The sequence below is a fragment of the Oryctolagus cuniculus genome, chromosome 7 (genome assembly GCF_964237555.1).
Source record: "Oryctolagus cuniculus chromosome 7, mOryCun1.1, whole genome shotgun sequence".
Taxonomy (NCBI): domain Eukaryota; kingdom Metazoa; phylum Chordata; class Mammalia; order Lagomorpha; family Leporidae; genus Oryctolagus; species Oryctolagus cuniculus.
Genome location: NC_091438.1, coordinates 115,373,922 through 115,399,111, shown reverse-complemented (window position 1 = coordinate 115,399,111; position 25,190 = coordinate 115,373,922). Strand labels below are relative to the sequence as shown.

The window sequence follows — 25,190 nt, the reverse complement described above, 5'->3', positions numbered from 1 at the left end:
TTCAGTAATGCAAGGAATGGTGGGTATTGAGAGTGATGGCAAAAACAAAATACACCAAAGTTTGGAGAATATCTTGTCTCTCAAGTAACACAGCACAAAAGCTAAATTTTTGAAGGAAATCAGCGATTTCTGGCTGCTCAGAGTTATGTTTTAAGCTCTCGTCCCTTCCTTTCATATTTTGAGTGGAGAGAAGCACATCTGTTAGTTAAAAAAGCTCTGTCTAGAAACCATTATCCCATTCACTCATTTGGTACACAAATATATACACAATGAGACAGCCACTCTTCAGACTAATGTTTGAAGTATTAGAGAAATGCATTGGAAGGAACATTTAATATCATGCAGCAGACCTGGGCAGAAAAATAGAGATGGCTAATCAAGGGAGTAACATCCAAGCTGAATCTTAACTAGGCTCCTAGATGAGAAAGAGGCTCATAGGGCCAGATGGGTAAGGCAATAGCACAGTCAGGATGGAGAGAACAGCCCAGGTGATTGCCCCAAGGCATCAAAAGACGTGTTATGTGTACAAATCGTCTATGGGAAATGTAAGGCTGGGAGAAAAATCATTTGGTATTCATTCTTGACTATTTTATTGACATTGCTAATTCTTTCTGCTCCTCCTCTGCAATGTTTGAACATCTCTTGGCAATTTGGACTACCATGTTTGATACTGAATTTAACCCTCCTAAGCATTTGAAAGAAATATTATTGTGTGGTAAGCATGGGTAAATGGAAACTCAAAGAGAAGAGGCTTGTCTAAAGTTATACATAATAAGAAGTCAAGATGGAATACAAAGGACTTCTGACCCCAGAACATCAGCTTTTTCTACTAAACGTGAATGAGTACCCAATGTGTTCTACATTGTTTTTGAGTCTCACTACTCTATACAATACTTTTCTTTGTTAATTACATATATTATATTTTCTAGAGTAAGGGTAGGGTAATGGAAAATGAGCCATCTTACCCTACCAATATTTTTTTACCTTATAGTTTTTGAAATACTATAACCTGCAACTCAACATTGAATCATAGACATATTAAGATATATCTCAGGCTATATCAACAACCACTATAGGATTAAGTTTTATTATTTTGCAGTATACATGTGATTGATCCTTACTAATATTAAATTCATTTTTGTTGAGGTGTCCTGTACAATTTAAGAATGGCCTAATTAACATAAACAGGAACTGAGAGAGCCCAAAGCCTGCAATTAGGACTTGTGTTTAATTCTCAAACATCAGTTGATAATGTAAATGTCAAAGCTAATGAAAGTTGATAGGATAGGAGAGTGTGTCGAAGCAAAATTCATGCAGAAGTCTTGGAGTCCACAAGAAGGCAGCATGGAGTAGCAATAATTGTCCTTCTTTGGGGTGAAATGCAGTTTTAATTTTACTGCTGTGTGTCCTAGAACAAGCCCTTCAACCATTTTGAAACTTGGTTTCCTCTTCTGTAAAATGAGGACATTCTGGGATTAAATGAAAGAATGGCTCTTGACAAAGGTTTGCTATTTGCTATATGCAATGTAGTATATTTATTATTGGTCCTCAAGCCACAGTTGATCTGGAAAATACTGCTTTGGGGTAATCAAAAACAAGTTGATGTAGACAAAGAAAATAACTGACTTAAAAAACATGTTATTGAGATACTATACGTACTTAGAAATGCAGTTAAGTACACAGATCAATAAATTTTTTCTCCTCTGAATACATTCATACCCAACATGCAAATTAAGAACTAAACAATTAGTACTCCAAGAGTCCTCACTATTCCTCCCTCTCCATTCCTTTTTTTTAACATGAGGATATATTGCCACTTACATGATATGGTTCATGAAGCAATATTTTTATATATGCCAAATGACATTACTTCCACATAATTTTATACTCTCTATATTAATTTCCATAAATCAGAAAAAAACGTGATATTTTTCTTTCTGGGTCTGGCTTATTTCACTTAGCTTAATGACCTCCAATTGTAACCACTTTGTTGCAAAGTCAGATCTCATCCTTTTTATGGCTGAGTAATATTTCATTATGTACACATATCACATTTTCATTACCTAATCATCAATTGATGGAAATCTAAGTTGAATCTATATCCTAGCTATTGTGAATTGAGCTCTATTTGTTCAAGTATATCTAGGAATTCAGCCATACAAATGTTTTCAAATAACCCAGACTTGTAAATTGTGGGTGATCTACTCTGTAAATGTGGATTCTTGGCACACTGTATATTTATCATTCTTTTCCAACACATACAGAGCTAGGTGAAATGCTCATCTTAAGTGATTTAAGATACTATGAAAAAATACATAACTTTAAGTCAAAATAGACCCCAGGCCATAAACTTAAGACATAGATCAGAGGGGCAATTTGATAATACATAACAAAAACCTTAAAATGCAGTTAAAGCTATGATCCACTTTCAGGATAAAGTCACCCCGAGAAAATAACTATGGATTGATGTGTCCAAATATTCATCCATAAAAAAATATACATGTAACTTTAGAAAAGTAAATATTACAAGTAAAGAGATTCAACAATGGCCTCGATAAATCAATTTCGATCTATCCATATTATGAAGCCATTAAAATTATAAAGAAGAAGAATATCTATTGCCATAAAATATCTTATTATTTTAAGTGGGCAAAAACTGGATGGTAGCAGGTTCAATATGAGCCTACTTTGCAAAAGCTATGTCACTATACAAAAGAAAATACATTAAATTTTATGAATGGCTATCACAAAATAATGAGAGTGGGGGAATTTTATCTTACTTATCTTTATGTCCTAAAAATTTTGTCTAAGTATTTTTCATTATTTTAGAAAATACTCTCAAATTTATAATAAAATCTATTCCATATAGGACAGGCATTTGGCCAAATGGTAAGGATGCTAGTTAAGACACCAGCATTTGATATCAATGTGCTTGAGTTCAAGTCTCAACTTCACTCCTAATTTCAGTTTCCTGCTAAGGGAAACCCAGTGAAACAAGAGGTGATGGTTCATGTAGGTGGATCAAGATGGTCCTTGTCAAAAACATGGGAAGCTTGAATTGAGTTCTTGGCTCCTAGCATTGGCATGGCCCAGTTCTGACCAATGCAGACTCTACCTGTCTGTTGGTCTGTCTCTCTGCTTCCCAAATAAATAAAAATACTTAAATTTAAAAAATTAAATCCAAGCCATAATCAATATAAAAACACAGAAAATATTCTGGAAAATTATATTTGTATAAAATATTTGACAAATGAAATATGTTTATTCTACAAAAAATTAAGCAAATTGATTAGAAAAGACTTATATTCTGAAACATTAGGAAAGGATTTGAATAAAAAATTAATACAATGAATAAATAAGCACGTGGAAATAGTCAAGTTTAGAAGCAATCAAATACATGAAAATTAACAAAATCTGAAAGCTATTTAAATATATTAAATTAGCATAGTTGCAATAAAAAGGGATAACTATTCAGTGTTATTAGGGAGAGAAATAGGTTTTTGCATCTATTATAGGCAGAAGTTTTAAAAGCTACAATATTTTAAAAAATACATTGAGTGATGTGTATCAGCATGCATTTGTACATTTGATTGACTGAATGATTTTACTTTTGGGCACAGTTGACTAAAGAAATCTCTATATACTTAATCTACATATGAACAAAAATGTTCAGTGCAGCATTATTTATGACAGGAAAACTGGAAACAACTTAAATGCTCTTTGTAGGGGACATAGTGACATTTTCATTATAGAATAATATGTCACTTTGGAAGCAGTATTTGAAAATATGACCTAGTAAAATAAAATGTGGATTTTTCAATGAAAAATCATGACTTACAATAAAAACATATATGCACACTCAAACACACAACACATAAATATACAACCACACTCACAAGCAGAAACAGAAAAGAAATAATGCCAAAATATTTTAAAGACTAACTTCTGGTGGTAGAATTAATTTTTTTTCCTTCTGTGTTTTCTTTTTCTCCTTTCTATGTGTATGTGTGTGTTTTTCAAATTTGCTTTAATGAGTGTGGGTTATTTTTTAATGCAGAAATTCCCCTATATGAAATAAAAATAGAAAAGTTATTGATCTTGTATCCTTAGGAAAATCTAGATGAGCTGGCCTTCAACACAGAGACAGCTAGAGGAATGCTGCCCATTTAACTTGTCTAAGTTGAGAAAGTTGCTAGAGGAAATACAAAGCAATACAAGGTAGTTTGCAATCAATTTAAAGTCTGGTAGGTATCTTAAATCAATTTTATGAGGAGCATATTCAGCTGTAGAAAACCATGCAAGGAAATCAGAAGATAAATGATATTTCTTTATGTTTTAAATGTATGCTCAGGGATAGAAAGAAGGAAGGTGACCATAATGAACAGAGAAGATATTAAAATACAATATAAAAGCAGGCACACATACTATACTTCATCAGTGTTCTTCCCTCAATTAATTGGGATGAAAAACAAGTTGGGGCTATTATCTGTGGGGAAAACAGTGGGAAGTGGCCACTGGGATTCCTAAGAAATAGGAATCCAAGCCTTGGTTGACTTGGATCTTGTTTCCTGGACAACAAAAGCTAGGAGGGACCTACAGGTGTGTCAGGAATAAGAAAATGTTTGAGTAACTTACATATCTGAGTTCTAATCTTTTGTCGCCAACTCATCATCAACTTCCTTAGGACTTCATTGCATGATCCATAAAATCAGCACCCACTGACTCATCAGATATGTATTTAGTGCTCATCACTACATGGAGCAGTAGATACAGCTACAAACAATATAGATTGTGGTATCTTCCTTGTCTTAGATTATGGTGGGGGAAAAAACCATGCAGAGCAGCCTGGAGTATGACTCTGTGGGTTACAATCCCAATTCTGTCCCTTAAAGCTCCACTTCATTTTCTTTTATCATTTAACTTCTAACTCAGCATTCTGTTTTCTTCCCTCCCCCTTTTCTCTCTCTCTCCCTCTTCTATTCCAGGCTTCCATCAACTTTCACCTTGATGACTGCAATAGCCTATTTTTAAAAAATATTTATTTTACTTATTTGAAAGAGTTACAGAGAGAGAGGTAGAGACAGAGAGAGAGGTCTTCCATCCGCTGGTTCACTCCCCTGATGGCCGTAACGGCCAGAGCTGCACCGATCTGAAGCCAGGAGGCAGGAGCTTCTTCCAGGTCTCCCACATGGGCACAGGGGCCCAAGGACTTGGGCCATCTTCTACTGCTTTCCCAGGCCATAGCAGAGAGCTGGATTGGAAGAGGAGCAGCCGGGACTAGAACTGGTGCCCATATGGGATGCTGGCTCTTCAAGCCAGGGTGTTAACCCACTGCGCCACAGTACTGGCCCCAGCAATTGCCTATTAATACATAGTGTTCTCTCAGCAGACTCATAGAATGGCAGATGTCCTAAACAGCACTCTGGCCTCATAATCAGCCCTTAAGGCATTCGGATATGGCTGAAGTGCCCATGAGAGTATTCTAGGCATGGAAAGCCAAGACACTCTGGCAAACAAACAAACAAAAACAAAAACAAAAACAAACAAAAAAACACACCAAAACAACCAACCAACCAACCAAAAAAACCTAAATGAAAGATCTCTGCAAGTGAGATCCCACTAGAAAGAATGGGCCATAGGCCGGCGCCGCGGCTCACTACGCTAATCCTCCACCTTGCGGCGCCACACCAGGTTCTAGTCCCGGTCGGGGCACCGGTTGCCCCTCTTCCAGGCCAGCTCTCTGCTGTGGCGCGGGAGTGCAGTGGAGGATGGCCCAAGTCCTTGGGCCCTGCACCCCATGGGAGACCAGGATAAGTACCTGGCTCCTGCCATTGGATCAGCGTGGTGCACCAGCCGCAGCGTGCCAGCTGCGGCGGCCATTGGAGGGTGAACCAACGACAAAAAAGGAAGATCTTCCTCTCTGTCTCTCTCTCTCACACTGTCCATTCTGCCTGAAAAAAAAGAAAGAAAGAAAGAAAGAAAGAAAGAAAGAGCCATCAAAGAAGGAGGTACCTTTCTCTGAAGGGAGGAGAGAACTTCCACTTTGACTATGACCTTGTCGAAATAAGATCGAAGTCAGTGAACTCAAAAGGCTTCCACAGCCTTGGCAACTCATGATAAGAGCCTAGGGAGTTTACTGACGCCATAAACAAGAGTGTCAATTTGTTAAGTCAACAACAGGAGTCACTGTGCACTAACTCCTCATGTAAGATCTCTGTCTTTAATGTGTAGTTCAATGTGAATTAATGATATGACTAGTGCTCAAACAGTATTTTGCACTTTGTGTGTCTGTGTGGGTGCAAACTGATGAAATCTTTACTTAATATATACTAAATTGATCTTCTGCATATAAAGGTAATTGAAAATGAATCTTGATGTGAATGGAATGGGAGAGGGAGCGGGAGATGGGAGGGTTGCGGGTGGGAGGGAAGTTATAGGGGGGAAAGAGCCACTGTAATCCATAAACTGTACTTTGGAAATTTATATTTACTAGATAAAAGCTAAAAAAATACAGTGTTCTCTTCATCTTATCATTCTCCTTCAGTGTATCTTAACAAAGCAGCTAGATGGTTATAAAAAAGTTGAGAGCTGGAGAGGTAGAGTGGGAAGAAGAGGGAGGGAAGCAAAGGGGAAGGAAGAAACACAATATGTCATTGTGTTTCCTCTTACCCAGAGTTAAAACCAATGTACTTCCCTGGCCAGAAAGCCCTGACCCTGATCTAGCATCTGACAACTTCTCTGACTTTCTCCCTGACCATGCTTCCTGTTCAATATGCTCTTTCTATTGCTTGCTTGCTTCCTGCTCCTAAAGCAGACGAGGCACTTGAGCTTAGTCTTTTTACACTGGTTATTCTCTCTCATAAAAAAAGATTTCTTCTAGGGGGTGGCATTTAGCCTAGAAGTTAAGCCACTCTGAATTCTAACTTCTGCTAATGCACACCCTGAGAGGCAGTGGTAATGGCTCATGTAATCAGGTTCCTGCTATCAATACGGGAGACTCAGATTGAATTCCTGGCCTCTGGCTTTGGCAGTCTCAGTGCCAGTTGTTGTGGGCATTTGGAGAGCAAGTCATTGAATGTGGGTATTCTTTGCCTGCCTATCTCTCAAATAAAGTAAAATAAAACTAAAAGAGTTTTCCTAGATATTCTCTGGTCTGCTCCCTAACTTCCTTCAAATACTTGCTAGAATGATCTTTCATTTGTAGAAGACCTTCCCTAATTATACCATGAAACACTGTAGCTCACATCCCCAGGACTCCTGCCTTGCCCAACTCTAAGGAGTTGCACTGGTCTAACGGTGTGAATTGCATCCCTTGGAGTTGGGCAGTGTGCACAATGAGTTACTGCACACAGCAGCCCTGTCTATTATCAGCCCTCCTTGTGCTTTCTTTTTCATAACTGCCATATTTTTAAAGTTAATTATTTATTATCTCTCTCATCCCTACCATAATGAAAGCTTCATCAGAACAGTGCCTGTATCTGCTTTGCTTACTATTCTGTCTCCAGACATGAGCACCTGCTCTGCAATAAATACTTCATAAATATTTACTGAGTGAATATAAGAATAAGCATGGCAGGTTGCTTAGTCTCAGGTTTGTTCTATCCAGCTTGGTAGCCAAGAACTACCTAAGAGGAGTAAACACTTCAAGTATGGCTAGTGCAACTGATATTTTTTTTGGCTTCAGTTTTCATTTTTTTAAAGAATTATTTATTTATTTATTTGAAAGACAGAGTTACAGAGAGAGGTAGAGACAGAGAAAGAGAGAGATCTTCCACCCACTGGTTCACTCCCCAGATGGCCACAACCACCGGAGTTGCATCAATCCGAAGCCAGGAGTCAGGAACAACTTCTGGGTCTCCCACACGAGTGCAGGGGCCCATGGACTTGGGCCATCTTCTATTGCTTTCCCAGGCCATAGCAGAGAGCTGAATAGGAAGTGGAGCAGCCAGGACTTGAACCAGCGCCCACATGGGATGCCAACACTGCAGGTGGTAGCTTTACCCACTACCCCACAGCGCTGGCCCCTCAGTTTTAATTTTAAATTAAAAAATTTTAAATTTACATTTTTCCACAAAACTCAAGTGTATTGATTTTATAGGACTACACTACAATCTAATCACTGTATGGTATTAAGATATTATTTAAATTAAATGCTTTATTTTTTAATGTGGACAGTAGAGAATTTAAGATTACATGTGTGGCTTATACTTCTATTGAACATAATGTTCAGGTCTCTTCATCTGTAAAAGGACAATAATGGTGTCTACTTTATAGCAGTGTTTTGGAGCTTAGAGGAGTTAACACAGGTAAAGAACCTGGCATAATGCCTGGTGCATAATAAAGGCTCCCATAGGCAAGAGGTATTACTGTTCTATTGTTATTGTTATTATCAAATATTGGGTACTGTGGATACATATTTTAGGGGCGAGATGAGGAATGGCACAATTTTGAAATGTGTTTGAGCTAAATTTTTTGTAGATATATTTATTTTCATTTGAAATACAGAGTGATAGTGAGATATACAGATAGGAGATACCTAGAGAGAGGAAGAGAGTAAAAGTAGAGGAATGGGGGAGGGAAAGAGGACTAAGTAGAGGGAGAGGGAAAGGGAGAAGGAGAGCTATATTCCAGCTCCAAATGCCCCTAACAGCCTGGGCTGGGTCAGGCTGGAGCCAAGCCTGCAACCTATCTAGGTCTTCTATGTAGGTGGCAGAGACCTAGCTACTTAAGCCCTTGCCTATTGCCTCCCAGGGTGTGCATCATCAGGAAACTGGATCAGAAGCAGAGCCAGGACTTAAACTCAAGCATTTCAATATGGGAGGTGGGTAAATGCCCACCCCAGAGCCAACTTCCAAAGGAGGATTATGATTAGATTAAGGAAATTGTAAGAGGGAGGGAACTGACAGGATATGTGATGGCTAAAGCATTCCGAAAGCAAAGGATAGAGCAATACCTTAAACTTGAGTCTTTCCCAAATTCTGTACTATGAAACACAATGTAATATTGCCACTTAATAAAGCTGCATCAAATGAAATGAAACTGAAGAGGTGAATCTCCAGATCCTAAAAGGAGTCCATTTAACCTTGAGAGAAGCTATTTTGAACTTGGGTTTCATCTACTCCTTCTCAAATTCTGTATCTGAAGATTCTTGGAGAGTTATTTGGACTTATTTGGTGTTTGAGAACTCTGATGATTTCAAATTTTCACTGTCCATGGTATTGCAATCCTAAACATTGGCATATGTGCATTCTACATACACATGTGCTTTGTGTAGGTCATACAGTGGGACCTACACAAATGGCTTTAGTTTTTGTGATTGTGTTTATAATGGCACTGGTTCCCACCATGACCTAGAATGATCAAAATGAAGAATCTTGAACTCATTGTTCTTCAACCAGTTCTGAGGACCATGGGTGGCATGCCATAGGCCTGAAATATTTTATTTTATTTTTTTTAAAGTAATCAGTACACAAGATGTATGCCGTTTAGACCTTTTCAGTAGAAAAATTATTAGAACAGGAAGATGAGGAGACAGGAAGAGAAAGATATTTGATTATCAGAATCCAATACAATTTTTGTCAATGCTTTGAATTCCTCTGGGAAACTTTGTAAACTGGTATCTCCCTAAGTATGTATTATGGTTTTCCTTCATATATATATATATATATATATATATATATACACACACACACACACATATATATTCAAGCTGTCATAAACATATTTTATATGAAAACTTGTCACTTAGAAAATGTGTTTTGCATGATCTTGGGCATCATCAGATTATGAGGACCACTCCTACCTCCCCTATGAGAAGTGTTTTTAGCTTATTGCCACCCCTGGAGGCACTTTTCTAATTGGCCTCACGGTGCTCCTGAGGGTTAAATTAATTTATGGGAACCTCACAGCTGGACAGCTGTCCAACACTATACACTACCAACTACTTGACGCAATAAAACAAGAATCAGATTTTCCTGCAGCAGAAATAAATTTTTAACAACATTGCCCATTTCCACAGAGGCAAAATACAAGATATGATTTCTGTATGAGATGATCGTGATAGAAGCCTCCTAGGAGGAAGGGTGTCACTTTCTAAGTCAAGGCCCTGTCCTGCCATATTATTTAAGAACAACATGACATGGAAATATATTTAATAGGATTTAGCTACAGGCAAAAATCTGAAAAATAGTACAGGGATTCGAAGGATCTGCTGTTGAGTTATGCATGGAATTCAGAATTTACTGGAATTGAAATCCCTAAGACAATCTGTGGTTCATAACAAAACAAAACAAAAAACAATCATCTCAAGTATAACTAGACTGGCATACTCATTATGATAATAGCTGTCACATTCCTAGAACCATAGAAATGATAAAAAAGTGTCTTTACATTTATTTCACAATTCAGCTCCACTGAATTTATTTTTCTTCAGCACATGATAAATAACAAGTACTTCACAAGACTCTTTGCAGTGACCTATTAATAATAATGGGTAGGTATAGCACTACTGATCACTGGCACTGCATATCTATAATTTTGCAATAATGTTGTACAGTAGGTATTATGCTATCAACAAGTTTGATTCAAGTGCTTAGAACACAATGTGGCAGTGAATCATCTTGTATCATTCAGAAAAGGGCAACCTGTAAGAATGGAGGAGCAACAATTCAGAAACCTAGATTCCTGAAAACTTATATAGAGTAGAGGCCCTCTGGTCAGTTACCGTAGTAGTAGTATGTGAGGCAGAAAAGTATATCCTTGCTTATTTAAGTTACTTGTTTGATGTCTCATTTTTATGGGTCAATTACCTGTAACTAACTTAAAACCTGCACAAAGGTAACAGTTCTAGTGACTTAGAAAAGAAGGAAATTCCTTCAGGCAAAAAAAAAAAAAAAAATAGGTGTCATAAAGATTGTTGGCTAAGTCTTGAGAAGATAATGGTAGAACCACATAAAAACCCCATTACTTAGTTATTGTCAGATCTAAGAGAGATGGCAAAGTGGACAGAGACCACAAGTTAGAATGCATCTAACTGCTGAATCCTGAATCTATTGTACAATGTGAAAGGGAGGTTAGAAGTGAAGGACTGTCTGAACGGAGAAGACATATTCATACACACAAAGGCACAAAGCAAATATTTACAAAATTTAGTCAAAATCTTAGCCTTTTAATGACAATATTATGAACTAGTATTCAGCAAAAATTTTCTTAAAATGTCAGATAGTAAGCATTTTATCATTTTATGCTTTCTGTCAAGGAGCAATATCAAAGATCTATAGCCACTTTGTATCTCTCAAATAACCATTTAAAATGCAACCCTTTAAAAACATAAGAATATTGTTAGATTGAGCCCCAGACCAGATCTGGTTGGTAGGCCATTTGTCTAATCCTTAGACCAATGAGGCAACAGAGTACTAAGCAGTACAACTCAGTAAGAATCTGAGGTCTAATAAATTAAAGAGGGCTATAAATTAGCTTTGGGTGGGTTCCCATTTATTAGAAAGCCAAAGTCTTTCATGTGACCTTTCACAAGTTGACTCCTGGCTGCCTTATTGGTCTTGCCTATAGATGCACCAACATGCTCCTTTTTATCTAATTGCACACATCATTAGGCCTAGGCACCCTTGGATGTACTCACTCCATTGCCTTCTCATGCTTTCCTTGGCCAGGCAATGTCCTTGTACATGGATTTCAGTTGACCTATAACCTCCTCTGTACAGCCTTCCTTAGAGTCAACCCCTACCTCATATACTAAGTCACTATCACTCCTCCTATTCTCTGATACTGTCTTGTCCACACCTCTACTATGTCACTGCTTATATATACTCGATATAATGATTTGTGTATCTTCTACTCTTTGAGATTATTAATTAGGGACTAGCAATTTTATTCAGCACCATGGACAGTAGCACTAAAATAATACTGTTCATTGAGAGTCTCTTTTGCATTTAGTACTGTGCTAAGCTCTTACATTCACTATCCTGTTTAATTTTCATAGTTTCTTACTGGGATAAGCTTTTACTTCCCATACCACAGATGAAAGGCCCACAGAATTTAAATAATTGCAAGTGGCTTCATAGGCAGCGAAGTGACAAAACTTGAACTCAATCTCAGCTGTGGTAGACCATAAAGTCTATGGTCTCAACCTCTTAATGATAGTGGTTTATAGTTAATATCATAAATCTTCAGAGGTGGAAGGAATCTAAGATACTAACTAGCTCTCCTGTTTTCCATTCAAGGTAACAGTCACTATGAGACAGAGCTTGTTTTTAACACAAGATCAGACAACTTAAATCCAGATTTTTTAAAAAAGATTTATTTTATTCATTTGAAAGACAGAGTTACAGAGAGAGGTAGAGATAAAGAGAGAGGTCCTCCATCTGCTGGTTCACTCCCCTGATGGCCGCAACAGTCGGAGCTGTGCCAATCTGAAAGCAGGAGCCAGGAGCTTCTTCCAGGTCTCCCACGTGGGTGCAGGGGCCCAAGAAGTTGGGCCATCCTCCACTGCTATCCTAGGCCATAGCAGAGAGCTGGATTGGAAGAGGAGCAGCTGGGACTAGAACCGGTGCCCATACGGGATGCTGGCACTTTAGGCCAGGGCTTTAACCTGCTGCACCACAGTGCAGGCCCCAATCCAGATCTTTTTAGTCAAGAAGTTCTGGGTTACCGCTCACTCTCTTTAGCACTTTCTCAAGGCTGTTGCCTATAACCAATCTCATTCTACATCACTGAATGGGATGACCCAATATTAACTCTTGGAATAAACATGAAACTAAGATCTTTGCAATAACTTAAAACTGTGTTTTGTTATTAAAATTACATAAATTAATCAAATAAAGAAAATCACCTTTCGCTTCATTTGACAATAACAGATCACAGTAGGTACGATCATACACTTCAGCATCCCTATCACCCTTTGCTGGGAGTCTCACTTTCCACATAGCACTTACTGCAACACATTATCTTTGATGATCTACCTGTATTTGAGCTCCCCAAGAATGTGGCCCACAAAGCATATCTAATTACCTAGCATGATTTTTTGTCAGAGTTGGTGAAGATGTGCAGACTTACTGCACTGGGGCTGGACCTAGGAGATCTGGCCAAGAGAGATCAACAAAGAGTGTGTGTGTGTGTGTGAGAGAGAGAGAGAGAGAGAGAGAGAGAGAGAGAGAGAGAGAGAGAATCCATCTATTTGGACTGTTGTAATAGAATATAATATATGTGGTTACCTATAAACAACAAAATGCATTTCTCATCATTCTGGAGGTTGAGAAGCTCAAATCAAGGCACTGGCATGTTGGGTGTTTGGTGAGTCATGCTAGCTCCCTGGTTTATGGGTGGCATCTTCTCACTGTGTCTTCTGCTCTTGTGTCCCAGGAGCAAGGGTCTTCCTTGGGATTTCTTTTATAAAGTCCCTACCTCCACACAATAGCACATTGAGGATTAGATTTTGAAACTTATTTTGGGGGGTGGGGTTTGGGGAGATGTGAGCATCAATTCTATTGCACTGTATGGATATTACTGTAAACTTAAAGTCATCACCATTGCATACTTCCTTCTTCCACAAGGCCCTTTTCTTGGCAAGTTGTTAGAAATGCCTGTGAGTGAGACTTGGGTGGTTTATTTTTCCCCTCAGCTTGAAAATATTAGAAGAATCCAGGTGGTCAAATTCAGTGTAATCAGTGTTTCTCAGTGAACATTGTCAGTGAATGAATGCAGCCTGATTATACAGTAAATATTTAATTTTAGATTCTGATTATTTCATATTGACATTTCAGAGCAGTAAATATTTTTATGCTGGATTCTAGCCTACACCATGAAAATAACTCCCTCAATGGCAGAGTCTACACATGTAATTGTATAATTTAATACTTTCACTTAAAACATTTCTACTTTCAAAAATTTTTTAAATTTGTTAAAAAGTTCTCATCTAAGAATACTTAACCTTAGGCTCTTTGGGCTACAGACTAATTAGTCTTTCACTAGGAAATGAAAGGCTCTCTCCTTTGAAAATCACTATTTTGACTTGGATATTTTTCATTCTCTAGTTCCAGTAAAACCCACATAGAAACAGTCATAGAAGAGTTAAAACAGAAACTTCCTTGGAGAAATATTAAGTGGAACATTTTTGTTTGGCTGGGAAGGGCGTTTTCAGATATTTATTACTAGGAACAGAGACATCTCTAGATTTTTGAGGAAATGTTTGTTGAATAATGGGGGGGCAGCTTTTGGAGGCAGTCAGCTCAGAATTTTTAAAATTTTGTGTGTGTTGGAGGTGGCAAAAGTATTTAACGTCATCTGGTTTCTATAAACTAATAAGTAATTCTGTCTCGAGCATTCATGAGCATTTTATGGATGGCATTTGGAAAGCTCTTCCTCATTACAAGTCTAGCATATCTCCTGATTTCCAGTAGTTGTAAAAGACACAAGAGGAGGTATTGTGAGATATTATGATTGCCATTATATAGAGGAGAAAACTGACACTCAGAAAGGCTTGTTAGCTGGCTCAAAGGGTACAATAAGTAAGAATTCATGAAAATCACCTTTCTTCTACTTTGTACTTCCTCTGGGAGCACCATTAGTGTTCCCTCCATCTTTTTAATTTAGACCACTCCTGGAGAGGTCAATGACCTATCTAATTGGAAGGAAAGTGAAGAGTATTCATACTCTTCTCATTATTATCTTTCTTCTTCTTCTCTCAAGGATCATTAACCAGTCTTGTAGAAGACATGAGTTCTCTGTTTCACTATGTCATCAGGCTTACCTGGCACAGAAGTCAGTCTGATTCTAGGATTCCATCAATAGGTCCACTTGGCTAATAAAATGCTACATCCTACAACTTGTCCTCAATCATTGATAGAGACAATATTTTGGCCTCTATTTTTAGTTATTTTGTTTCTTAATATGCTAAAAATTCAGCAGAGAAAAGGGATGCTATTCATTGTACCCTCTACTGGTGGATCTTCAAATACAGAGTTGAGGATTCAAATTCTTTAAAACTCATGCTCTAAAATCACCTCTTTGGTGAAGGCAATATCAACACCAAATAATCCACAGGCTCTCCTACATTTCCCAGCCTTTCGTGCAGTAATTCAGCATCTGTGACTGCTTCTGATCATTGGCCTATGAGAGAAAATTATATGTGTCATTTCTGGGTTGCAACAGTTAACAGCTGATAGACCATGTGCCTTCCATTGCATCGTATGCTTGAGATGATGGCATCACAATCTCCATGTAAGAAGCTAGAAGCCCAAAGATCCTGGATCTCCAGGTGACCACACAGAGTACCTTCTAGTCCCTAATAACATTGGGCTTCATGTGAGCAAGAGAAACAAAGTTTTGGCATGTCAATATTCCCTTCCAGAGATTGGGGGCCTGTTTTCTTTCAACTTCAGAGTGTAGTCAAGCCTAAAAATACACCTAATATATCTCAAGTGAAAGTGACCAAAAAAAAAAAAAAAAAAAAAAAAAAAAAAAAAAAAAAAACAAAGGCCAATGTAGGTTCTAGACATGGACAAGGAGAACACAATGCTAACCCAGAAACAGAATAGCAAATAAAGAAAAGCTCTGTGGAGTTGTGATGTAACAATAGTGTTAGCTCAATCATTCTTTTATAAGGGCTTCCTTATTACTACATACTGTGTTGCTTGCCTGTTATTATTCTCCTATATTACTCTCCCACCAAACTCTAATCTCTTTGAGGACAAGGATGATATCACAGCCATCTCTATGTCCTAGGCACAATCCCTAAGGCATGTCAAACTGTCACCATTCAACCACTGAACAGAAGCAGAATGAGACATTGGTAATGAATAACAGTGCTGTAGTGGAGTTATTATGCCTTTGTATCATTTGTAATTATCATTAGCATAAATTATAGATCTATTCAGCATAAATATATACATATATTTATGTTTAAGTTAACTATTTAGTAAAGTGAATGTAGCTCATTATATAATAATCAGCCTTTTATTTTAAACAAGCATTTGTGTTTCAGAGGTCAAACCCATCAATGCAATTAATTCAGACTGCCCAAGTGAGGGAGAGGAATGAAGCTTTGTGCTTTGAAGATTATCGATAAAAATATCTCAAATCTCAAGGGAAAACAGACAGAAACTAGGTGCTAACAAGGACATACACTCAAGCCAGTCTGGAAAGAGCACCTAGAGGTGAAAAACATGTTTTAGGAAACTCTAATTCTGTGTGTTTGTGAGGACCAAGGGCTAAGTGCTGGAACCAGAGTTACAGCCGAGAGCATCTGGGATTCAGTAGAGAATTTAGGGATTGGAGTAGAGCTTGCTATGCTAAGAAAAAAGCCAGGGACATCAAGCACTGCAAGCCATAGAGACTTTGCCACAGCACAGAGAAGTAGAGTATACAGATGACCAAGGACAAGAAGTACTGTACCATGCCGGGCAAAGGCAGACAAGACAATGAGGAGAAGTTGCTGCAGTGAGCTGTTGCCAGGGCCCTTCTCATCTGGAGCATTTAAGACCAGACACAAATAGGAGAGAGGAAGTCTCAAGAGAGCAATGCTGAGAAAGTGCTCACACCAATCTGATAAAAGGGACTCCAGGTGGCTTTAATTCAAACTGAAGAAATGCAAAGGATAGGCCAGCTCTTACATGCCAATGTATGTAGCAATTCTAGTACACTTTTATGGCAGTGTCCTAGGCTCAAGGATGGATAGCAAAGAGACATTTGCCAAGGTCTTTGCCCTTATGAACCAGTCATCCAGCAGAGGAGGAAAAAGAAGTATGCAGAAAAGCAATAGCTAGAGTCCCAGGGAAGGGTCCAGAGTTCTCAGTTTGGCTCCTGGACCATCAATAATATGGCCCTAAACTGCATTTCTTACATTTTCTACCACATCCCACTCTCAAGTTCTGGGCTCCAGACATACTGTGCCTTTGAAGACTTTAATTGTCTTCCCCTCATCTGGAAAGCCTTGATTTTTGTTGACTAAGAAATTCCTATTCAACCTACAAGATCTAGTTCTGATTTATCTCGATCTGCTCAAGGGAAATTGAGAGCTAGGGAAGCAGATAGGAGGGAGAGGGACAAGAGGGTGGGGAGAGTGAGCACACTGACCATTTAAACTCATATTACAAGCTTGTCATTACTATGGACTGAATGGTCCCTGCCCCCATCACACTTGAAGTTCTAAGTCCCAATGTGTTTGTATTTAGAGATGGGGCTGACAAGGAGGTAATTAAGGTCAAATAAGGTCATACCGGTAGAGCACTAATATAAGAGATAGTGTCCTTACATAAACAGACACCAGAGAGCTCACTTTCTCTTGTGAGGACACAGCAGGAAAGTGGTCATCAGAAAGCCAGGAAACCAAGCCTAAATGCACCTTGATTCTGAACTTGCAGTTTCTAGACCTGAGAGAAGGAAATGCGTGTTTAAGCTGCTCACTCTATGGTATTTTGTTACGGAAGCTCATGTTGATGAGTACGGTCCTAATGTCTCTTCTCTCCCTTTACATCCATTAGTTACCCCATCCACTTGAGAAGCAGGCATTGCTCCCCCTTTCTCCGAAAGGACACTAGGATTTGAAAGGTGAGTAAATCCTAGGAGCACCTAGCAGCCAAGGCCTGAGCCCAGCTCTGTGTCTCTTGAGAACCTGTGTTCTGTCCTCTCTGCGCCCCTGCATGCCAGGCCTTCCTATGGAGGCCTCACAGCTCCTGAAGCCTTGGGTGACAGTGGCACTCAGACCACAGGCTAATGATATGCTTTTCCTGTCAAACTGTGCCATGGAATTACTCTTAATGATAGGATTATTTGTGTAACAGAATCCAAGCTACCAGCTGATAGATCATTCAGAGCAATGAAGAGTATCTGATTCAATTATTTTAGAGACAAGTGCCATGGGGAGGGAAATCCTTTGGGTGGAGGGAACACTTTCAGCCAAAAAAATATAGATCGAATATTCCTTATATGCTAGGTATGCAACAAAGAACACTTAGAGATAGTACGGGCCATCAAGAAGCTCCCTGTTGAGTAGAAATAAAAGAGGAAATATTACTGTCTATTCACAGGTGTCATTGACTGGGATCTGGAAGACTGCGCAGGAGTCAGATGAGCACGGTAGATCTCGGCTTGTTAGCGCATTGGAAACATCTGGAAACACTGGAAACACAAATACGTTCTTGGTCATGAAGAGTTTTCAAAAGCTCCCCAATATAATTCTGTTACACAGCTGAGGCTGTAAAGCAGTGGACCAGGAACCTGGCAGGGGAAAGGCAATCCCAGGCTTAGTAAGAAGGGCAGAGAGGAGGAGGAAGGGGGAGAGCAAGGTAAAGAGAGGCACATGTGAGCAACATGCACTACCATTGTGTGCTTAGCAGCACTGAACAAGTGCCTGTATTGTGAGAAGCATTGCAGAGGACCTATTAACACAATTCAGAGAGCCTGCACTGAGGACTAAAACAAACAACACAAAAATCAAATACCACTGTTTATTTAGTGAATATCTTTCAAGGGGTTGTAAGTACCATAAAGACATTATCTTAATAAGCTCCCATCATCTCTGCCAGGTAGGGGGCAGGTGAGGCTTTTATGAAATGATGCCATGTTGAAGTACAGTCTTTGTTTGACTCAGTACCTAATGTAATGTAAATGATGGGGACCTGCTATCCACTTAACATCATAAAGGTTATAGCTCAGCAGAGCAGGGGGATGATCTGGAAATGCATCTGCAGGGGACAGGCTAGGAAAAGAGGCCTGAGGGAGGCTGGAGGGTACCTGTGGAGAGAAAACAGAAGCAATAACAGTGGCAATGATCTTATTATTACTGGTGCTATTATTAACCTTACAAAGTCTGGCATCTCGCTCATTGTTATCCATGAACCATTTCTAACAGAGATTCTGGGAAGAAGCTATTAGGCCCAGTTTATAGAGGAAGTACATGATGCACAGAGGAGTTAAGTGACTTGCTCAAATTGAAACAGCTCCCAAGCAGCCAGGTTAGGTTCTGAATCAGGTCAGAACAGAATGAGACTCCACAGCTCATTCTCTTGACCTTAGGTAATTACTCTCTTCAGGGAGGAGTCAAGTTGGTGAGGAAGAGGTAGAGAAACTAAGATTCACCACCATGTGTTGACATCAGAAAAGGTTTTGCAGGTGGACTGATTTAAGAATGTGTAGGTAGCTGCTGGCCAAAGGCCTCGATGAACTATGGGATGGGCTGTGGACTGCAGGGGATGTGCAAGGGACTGCAGGCAGGCGAGCAGGGGGCCTTTCACTGTGTCCAGCCATGCCTAGAGCACCTTCACAGTCTCCACGCCCAGGCCATGGAGAGGAAATGACGCAGATGGAGAACAGGTGTTTATCAGCTAACCTCTGAATTCACATGAAGGTTTACGTTTTGATTGTTTAAACTTCCTCATCTAATGCTGCACTAGTAGCATTTGAGAGTCATGTGCTGGGTTCAATACACACACACCGACACACACACACACACAGAGACACACACACACACATTTAGTATATTCCAGGGTACCATGGATATGCTCATAGATACAAAGTGGGAGAGCCATATGACTTTTATTCTATGCCTTTGGAAATAGCAACAGGAAACAGTTTCTGGGGGTAAGTCGCACATCAGAGTGCTCCCTTGCTTTTCCAGTTTAGGATAGGTCATCCTCTGTGCTAAATGCCTTAAATTAATCATGTCATTTAGACAACACAGTAACCCCATGAGCTTGGTGGTATTCCTACCTGTGATTTACTGTTAAAATGGAAGCCTTAGAGGTAAAACGGCTCATTCAAGTTTGTACAGTTTGCAAGCAGTTGAGTGGGATTAGTGGCCAGTTCTTCCTGACTCTAAGGCCCATCTCTGTAGGTCTGTGCTATGGTGGAAATGGCCACATGCTAAATGTCACCTTTCCATGTGCATTTACATCTTACAGGCTTTCATTTTCTGTAAATCTGATGTGAGTAAACAGCATCAGGTGGCAGCTACAAAAGTAAATGTTGGCTATATTATGAGATTAGGATCTAAGATAGGAAAGAGAATTCCAGGGTGTTCAGTAATAGCTCATTCCCAGCTGGGGTAATTTGTTTTATCTTTGAACTGAATGTTTGGAGGGACTGTATATTAGTTTCCTATTGCTGCTATACAAAATTTCCACCTTATCACTGGCTTAAAACAACACAAATATATTATCTAACAGCTCTGCAGGTCAGACTCTGACACAGGTTTCACTGGGCTAAAACCAAGGTATCTGGAGGGCTGCATTCCTTTCGGCAGCATCCAGGGAGAATCCATTTCCTGGCCTTTTCCAGCGTCTGTAACCTACTCACATGCCTCAGCACGTGTCCTCTCTCTGCCCTCCTTCCTGTATCTCTGAGCCTGCAACAGCAGGTTGAGTCCTTCTCACATCACATCACATCACACCAGCACTGCAGTTCTCTCTGCAACTCATATTACGCTTCCTCCTTCCAGGCCTAAGGACTCCCGGGGACATACTGGACTGAGGATTATCGATCTTAATACCAGCTGATGAGCAGCCTTAACTCTGTCTTGAAGCTTTGCCACATAAGGTGACATTCACAGGTTCTAGAGGTTAGGACATAACATCTTTGGGAAGGTAGGGATGGGGTGGGGCTCTTGTCCTGACTACCACAGATGTTGACAATCTCAATAACAAATGAGCAAGATGTCTCAGCAAACAAGAAGGTGGTTGAAAATAATGCTATGGTACTAAGGCTCCCTGCCTATATCCTGCCTCCCAGTCCTGCTTCCCAGAGGCAGCTACTTTTAATCTGTTGGCGTTGATGCAAAAGGCATATTTCTGTAGGTGGCCTTAATACCTCTAAATTGAATGCTTACCCAGTTTTTAATTGTGGCCTCCATAGTTTTCTAGGACTTCCCTACCCAGTCCCACAGACTGGATAACTGAAAGCAAAAGAAATGTATCATTTCATATTGTAGGGAACAAGAGTGAAGAAGTCAGCAAGACATACTTCCTCTGAAATTGTAGGAGGGCAGCCTTTCTTACATCTTCATGGCTTCTGGCGGTTTTCAGGAAATCCTTGGCATCCTTTGGCTTGTGGCTACAGAGCTCTGACCTCTACCTTGGTCCTCCCATGGCATTCTCCCTGCACAGCACTGTATCTTCAGATGGTCCTCTTCTTATAAGGACACCAGTCACATCGGACTGGGGGACTCCTTTATCCCAGTATGCCCTCACAGTAAGTTACGATCATTACTTCCACAACAACCCTACTCCAAATAAGGTCATATTTAAGGTAGAGGGGTTTGGACTTCAACACACTGTTTTGGAAGAACGGAGAATCTTTCAACCCATGTGTCTATGAATTTTAGCAGTGTCCAATAAACGTACTAGAAAAGTAGGTGGGCTAACCAGCGATCTTTATTAGAATAAAGAAGCCATAAAGTATATAAATAAAAGAGGAGAGTCACCTGGTTCAAGATGTCAGGAAGAAAAAGTATTGATCTCTTGTCCTGTTTGCTACTAACATTAAAAATATGGTGAAGAGGCCGGCGCCACGGCTCACTAGGCTAATCCTCCGCCTTGCGGCGCCGGCACACCAGGTTCTAGTCCCGGTTGGGGCACCGGATTCTGTCCCAGTTGCCCCTCTTCCAGGCCAGCTCTCTGCTTTGGCCAGGGAGTGCAGTGGAGGATGGCTCAAGTGCTTGGGCCCTGCACCCCATGGGAGACCAGGATAAGTACCTGGCTCCTGCCATCGGATCAGTGCGGTGCGCCAGCTGCAGTGCGCCAGCCATGGCGGCCATTGGAGGGTGAACCAACGGCAAAGGAAGACCTTTCTCTCTATCTCTCTCTCTCACTGTCCACTCTGCCTGTCAAAAAAAAAATATGGTGAAGAAATAAAAAAGGTATACACCTCAAATTTTATCAAACAGGAAAAGTAATCTGCCAGTACATGAGAGACTTCAAGTGTCTCTGACAAGCAGAGGATAGAGGACTGATTGCTGAGTGAGGACAGCCTATACTGCTGAATTGTCAGGAGTGCCCATACCTGGAGAAGTAAGTGTGAAGGGAGATGCAGAGTGAGTTGTGAGAATGAATACGGAAGGAGAAGCCTGCCCTTGGAAAAGTCAGCCCTCTACCCCAAAGCACTAAACAACCAGCAGCCAGGTCTCTGCCCTGATCAGGCCCCTGCTTATCTGTCTCAGCAGCATTTGTCAACCTTAAGCCCTTTCACCTCCCAGAACCTGTCAGAGGCCTCCTAATACCTTATTCTGAAACAAGAATGGACAACCAAGAATGATAAGATACATGGGGAAGACTGACACAATAGAATGTAAGATCATAACATACAGATTCAAAGTGTAAACATAAAAGGAGCAGAAATATTAGGAACCAAAATAGAAGTATTTTTAAAAACACTAACTAGTTGCCTTTAAAACAGCTGAGAAGATATTAGAACCATTCAACAAAAACATCTTAAAAATATCCTTGGAAATAAAAAAAAATGTTTGCCAAAAAATAATAAAAGAAAACATATAGTAGAGTAGGAAAATAAGGTTAAGAATAAAGTACAACCTTCTGAGGGAAAATGAGTCCCAATTTATAATTCTTTCCCAGCTAATTAAAAGTGAGGGTAGATTCAGTGCAGGCAAGGACTCAGGGAGTTCACCTCCCTTTTTTAGGAAGATCTCTTGCCAAATGGCATAATAAACCAAGGAACAGAATAACAAGAGATGGGGGCCGGCGCTGTGGTGCAGTAGGTTAATCCTCCGCCTGTGGCGCTGGCATCCCATATGGACGCCAGTTCTAGTCCTGGCTGCTCCTCTTCCAATCCAGCTCTCTGCTGTGGCCTGGGAAAGCAATAGAAGATGGCCCAAGTCCTTGGGCCCCTGAACCCACATGGGAGACCAGAAGAAGCTCCTGGCTCCTGGCTTCAGATCGGCGCAGCTCCGGCTGTTGCGGCCATCTGGGGAGTGAACCAGCAGATGGAAGACCTCTCTCTCTAACTCTACCTCTCTCTGTAACTCTTTCAAATAAATAAAATAAATCTTTAAAAAAAAGGAATAACAAGAGATGGAATATCCCATCCAAGTAAGTGTCCAGACAACCGCTAGAAGATTTTAACAGTTCAGGATGGCTCAGGAGCCCATGTCCCAGGAAGACAGTGACCAGCTACAAACAGCTGAGAGTGGAAGAGGCAGTGGTGATGGGACTTGAAAGACCGAATGGTATCATCTGGAACTTGGGAAATGCTGGTGTTGTCAGAAAAGCAACTGGTTGAGTATAAAAAAGGGAATCCAGTGAGACCTAATGTTGAAGTCTTTTTCGTCTCAACAATATGGGGCTGTTGCTGTTGGCGTAGTGGGTAAGGCCTACAGTGCTGGCATCCCCTATGGACACCACTTCGAGTCCTGGCTACTCCACTTCTAGTCCAGCTCTCTGCTCTCTGCCTCGGAAAGCCGTGGACCACTACACCCGCGTGGGGGACCTGGAAGAAGCTCCATGCTCCATGCTCCTGGCTCCTGGCTTTGGATCAGCTCAGCTCTGGACATTGCAGCCATTTGGGAGTGAACCAGCAGATGGAAGACCTCTCTCTCTTTCTCTGGCTCTACATCTCTCCATAACTCTTCCAAATCAATAAAATAAACCTTAAAAAAATACATAAATATTGTGATGTGGGAACAAAAGAGACAGACACCTCACTTCAACCCAATACTTGGCTGTGCTGTGAACAGCATTATGTAGGGAGAACAACTGAAATTCCATGATCAATTTTTAAGTTTTGAAGTAAAACTTCCAGTAATTCACTGAAGACTGTCATGGTTCCAGAACAGCAAATAGATGCTGTCAGTGTTGGAGTTATGGGAGGAATGTGGGTGGGAGGGTGAACTCAGTAATGACATTGTTCTATAAAACAGGGAGCCAAGAGAGAATGGCTATGTGAGGGGGCAGGAAACAGATGTGAAGTGTGCTATGAGAAGCTACCATGACTGGAGGAGGAACCAACATAGGGAAGAATGGGTTTAGGAAATGGGAAATAAAATTTTCACTGGTCACTGCAGGAACCCATGGATAATATACAGGGAGAACAATTAAGAACTGGATAAACAGCTGATTTAGAAACACAGCAATGACCTTCAGAAAGACCCTCGACCCTAAATAGGTCAAAACTAGTTTCCTTTGGAGTGTGGGACCAGCAAAGGAAGTAGGCCAGAGACATTGTTTTCCTTTGTAAGTCTTTCTGTACTTGGAATTTTAAAATATGATGTATATAGATCAGTATCATTGTAATAAGATAAATATATTAAAATGTTCTTATTTTGCAGTATTCTAAACATTTCTATAAGTATCAGAAAAGTATAGTCAATTCCCATCATCCAGCTTCAACAATGAAGAAAAACCCAGGGCCAATTTTGTTGCATTTATATACTTATTCATTTCCCTCTTCAGTTTTTCTTGGAAGCAAATCTTTTGTATCATATTATTTCTTCCTTAAATATTTCAGTATGTGTGTCTAAATAAAAGACTCTGGGCAAGTGTTTGGTCTAGCAGTTAAGATGGTTGCATCCCACTGGGTTTGATTCCCAGTCCTGGCTCTGGCCCAACCCTGGCCATTGCAAGTATTTGGAGAGTGAGTGAGCAGAAGGTAGCTCTCTCTCTCTCTCTGCCTCTCAAATTTTAAAAATTAAAAAATTAAATATAAATACTTTTTTCAGTTAGGTATAATTTATTATCATACCTTTAAAAATTCTTAATATCAATAATCACTAAATTAATGCTCACATTTACATTATCTCCTAAATTTTTAAAAAGATGATATTAGGAAGTAACTTTTTATTGCAAATAAATAAATAAAATTTTTTTGCTTCAGAAAAAAAAAAGCTTACTTAGGCTGCATAGCTGTGGAGTATGGAACTAGAAATAATTTTCCAGGAAAATGTAAAGGATATTCTAATCTTTTCTTTTCTCCTCCTCCGCCTCCTTTTGTTCATGTATTTCATAGGCTTAAGAACTTTCTGAGGGGCTGGCACTGTGGCACAGGTTAATCCTCCGCCTATGGAGCCGGCATCCCATATGGGCACCAGTTCTAGTCCCAGCTGCTCCTCTTCTGATCTAGCTCTTTGGTATGGCCTGGGAAAGATGGTCCAAGTGCTTGGGCCCCCTGTACCTGCATAGAAGGCTCCTTCCTGCTGGCTCCTGGCTTTGGATCAGCCCAGTTCTGGCTGTTGC

General features: G+C 40.0%; 1 protein-coding gene across 4 annotated transcripts in view; it reads right to left on the bottom strand.

Annotated features, from left to right (window-relative positions):
* The window catches only part of DAB1 (DAB adaptor protein 1), a 911,827-nt gene that overhangs the window by 689,853 nt on the left and 196,784 nt on the right, over positions 1–25,190 (bottom strand). The window lies entirely within an intron of this gene.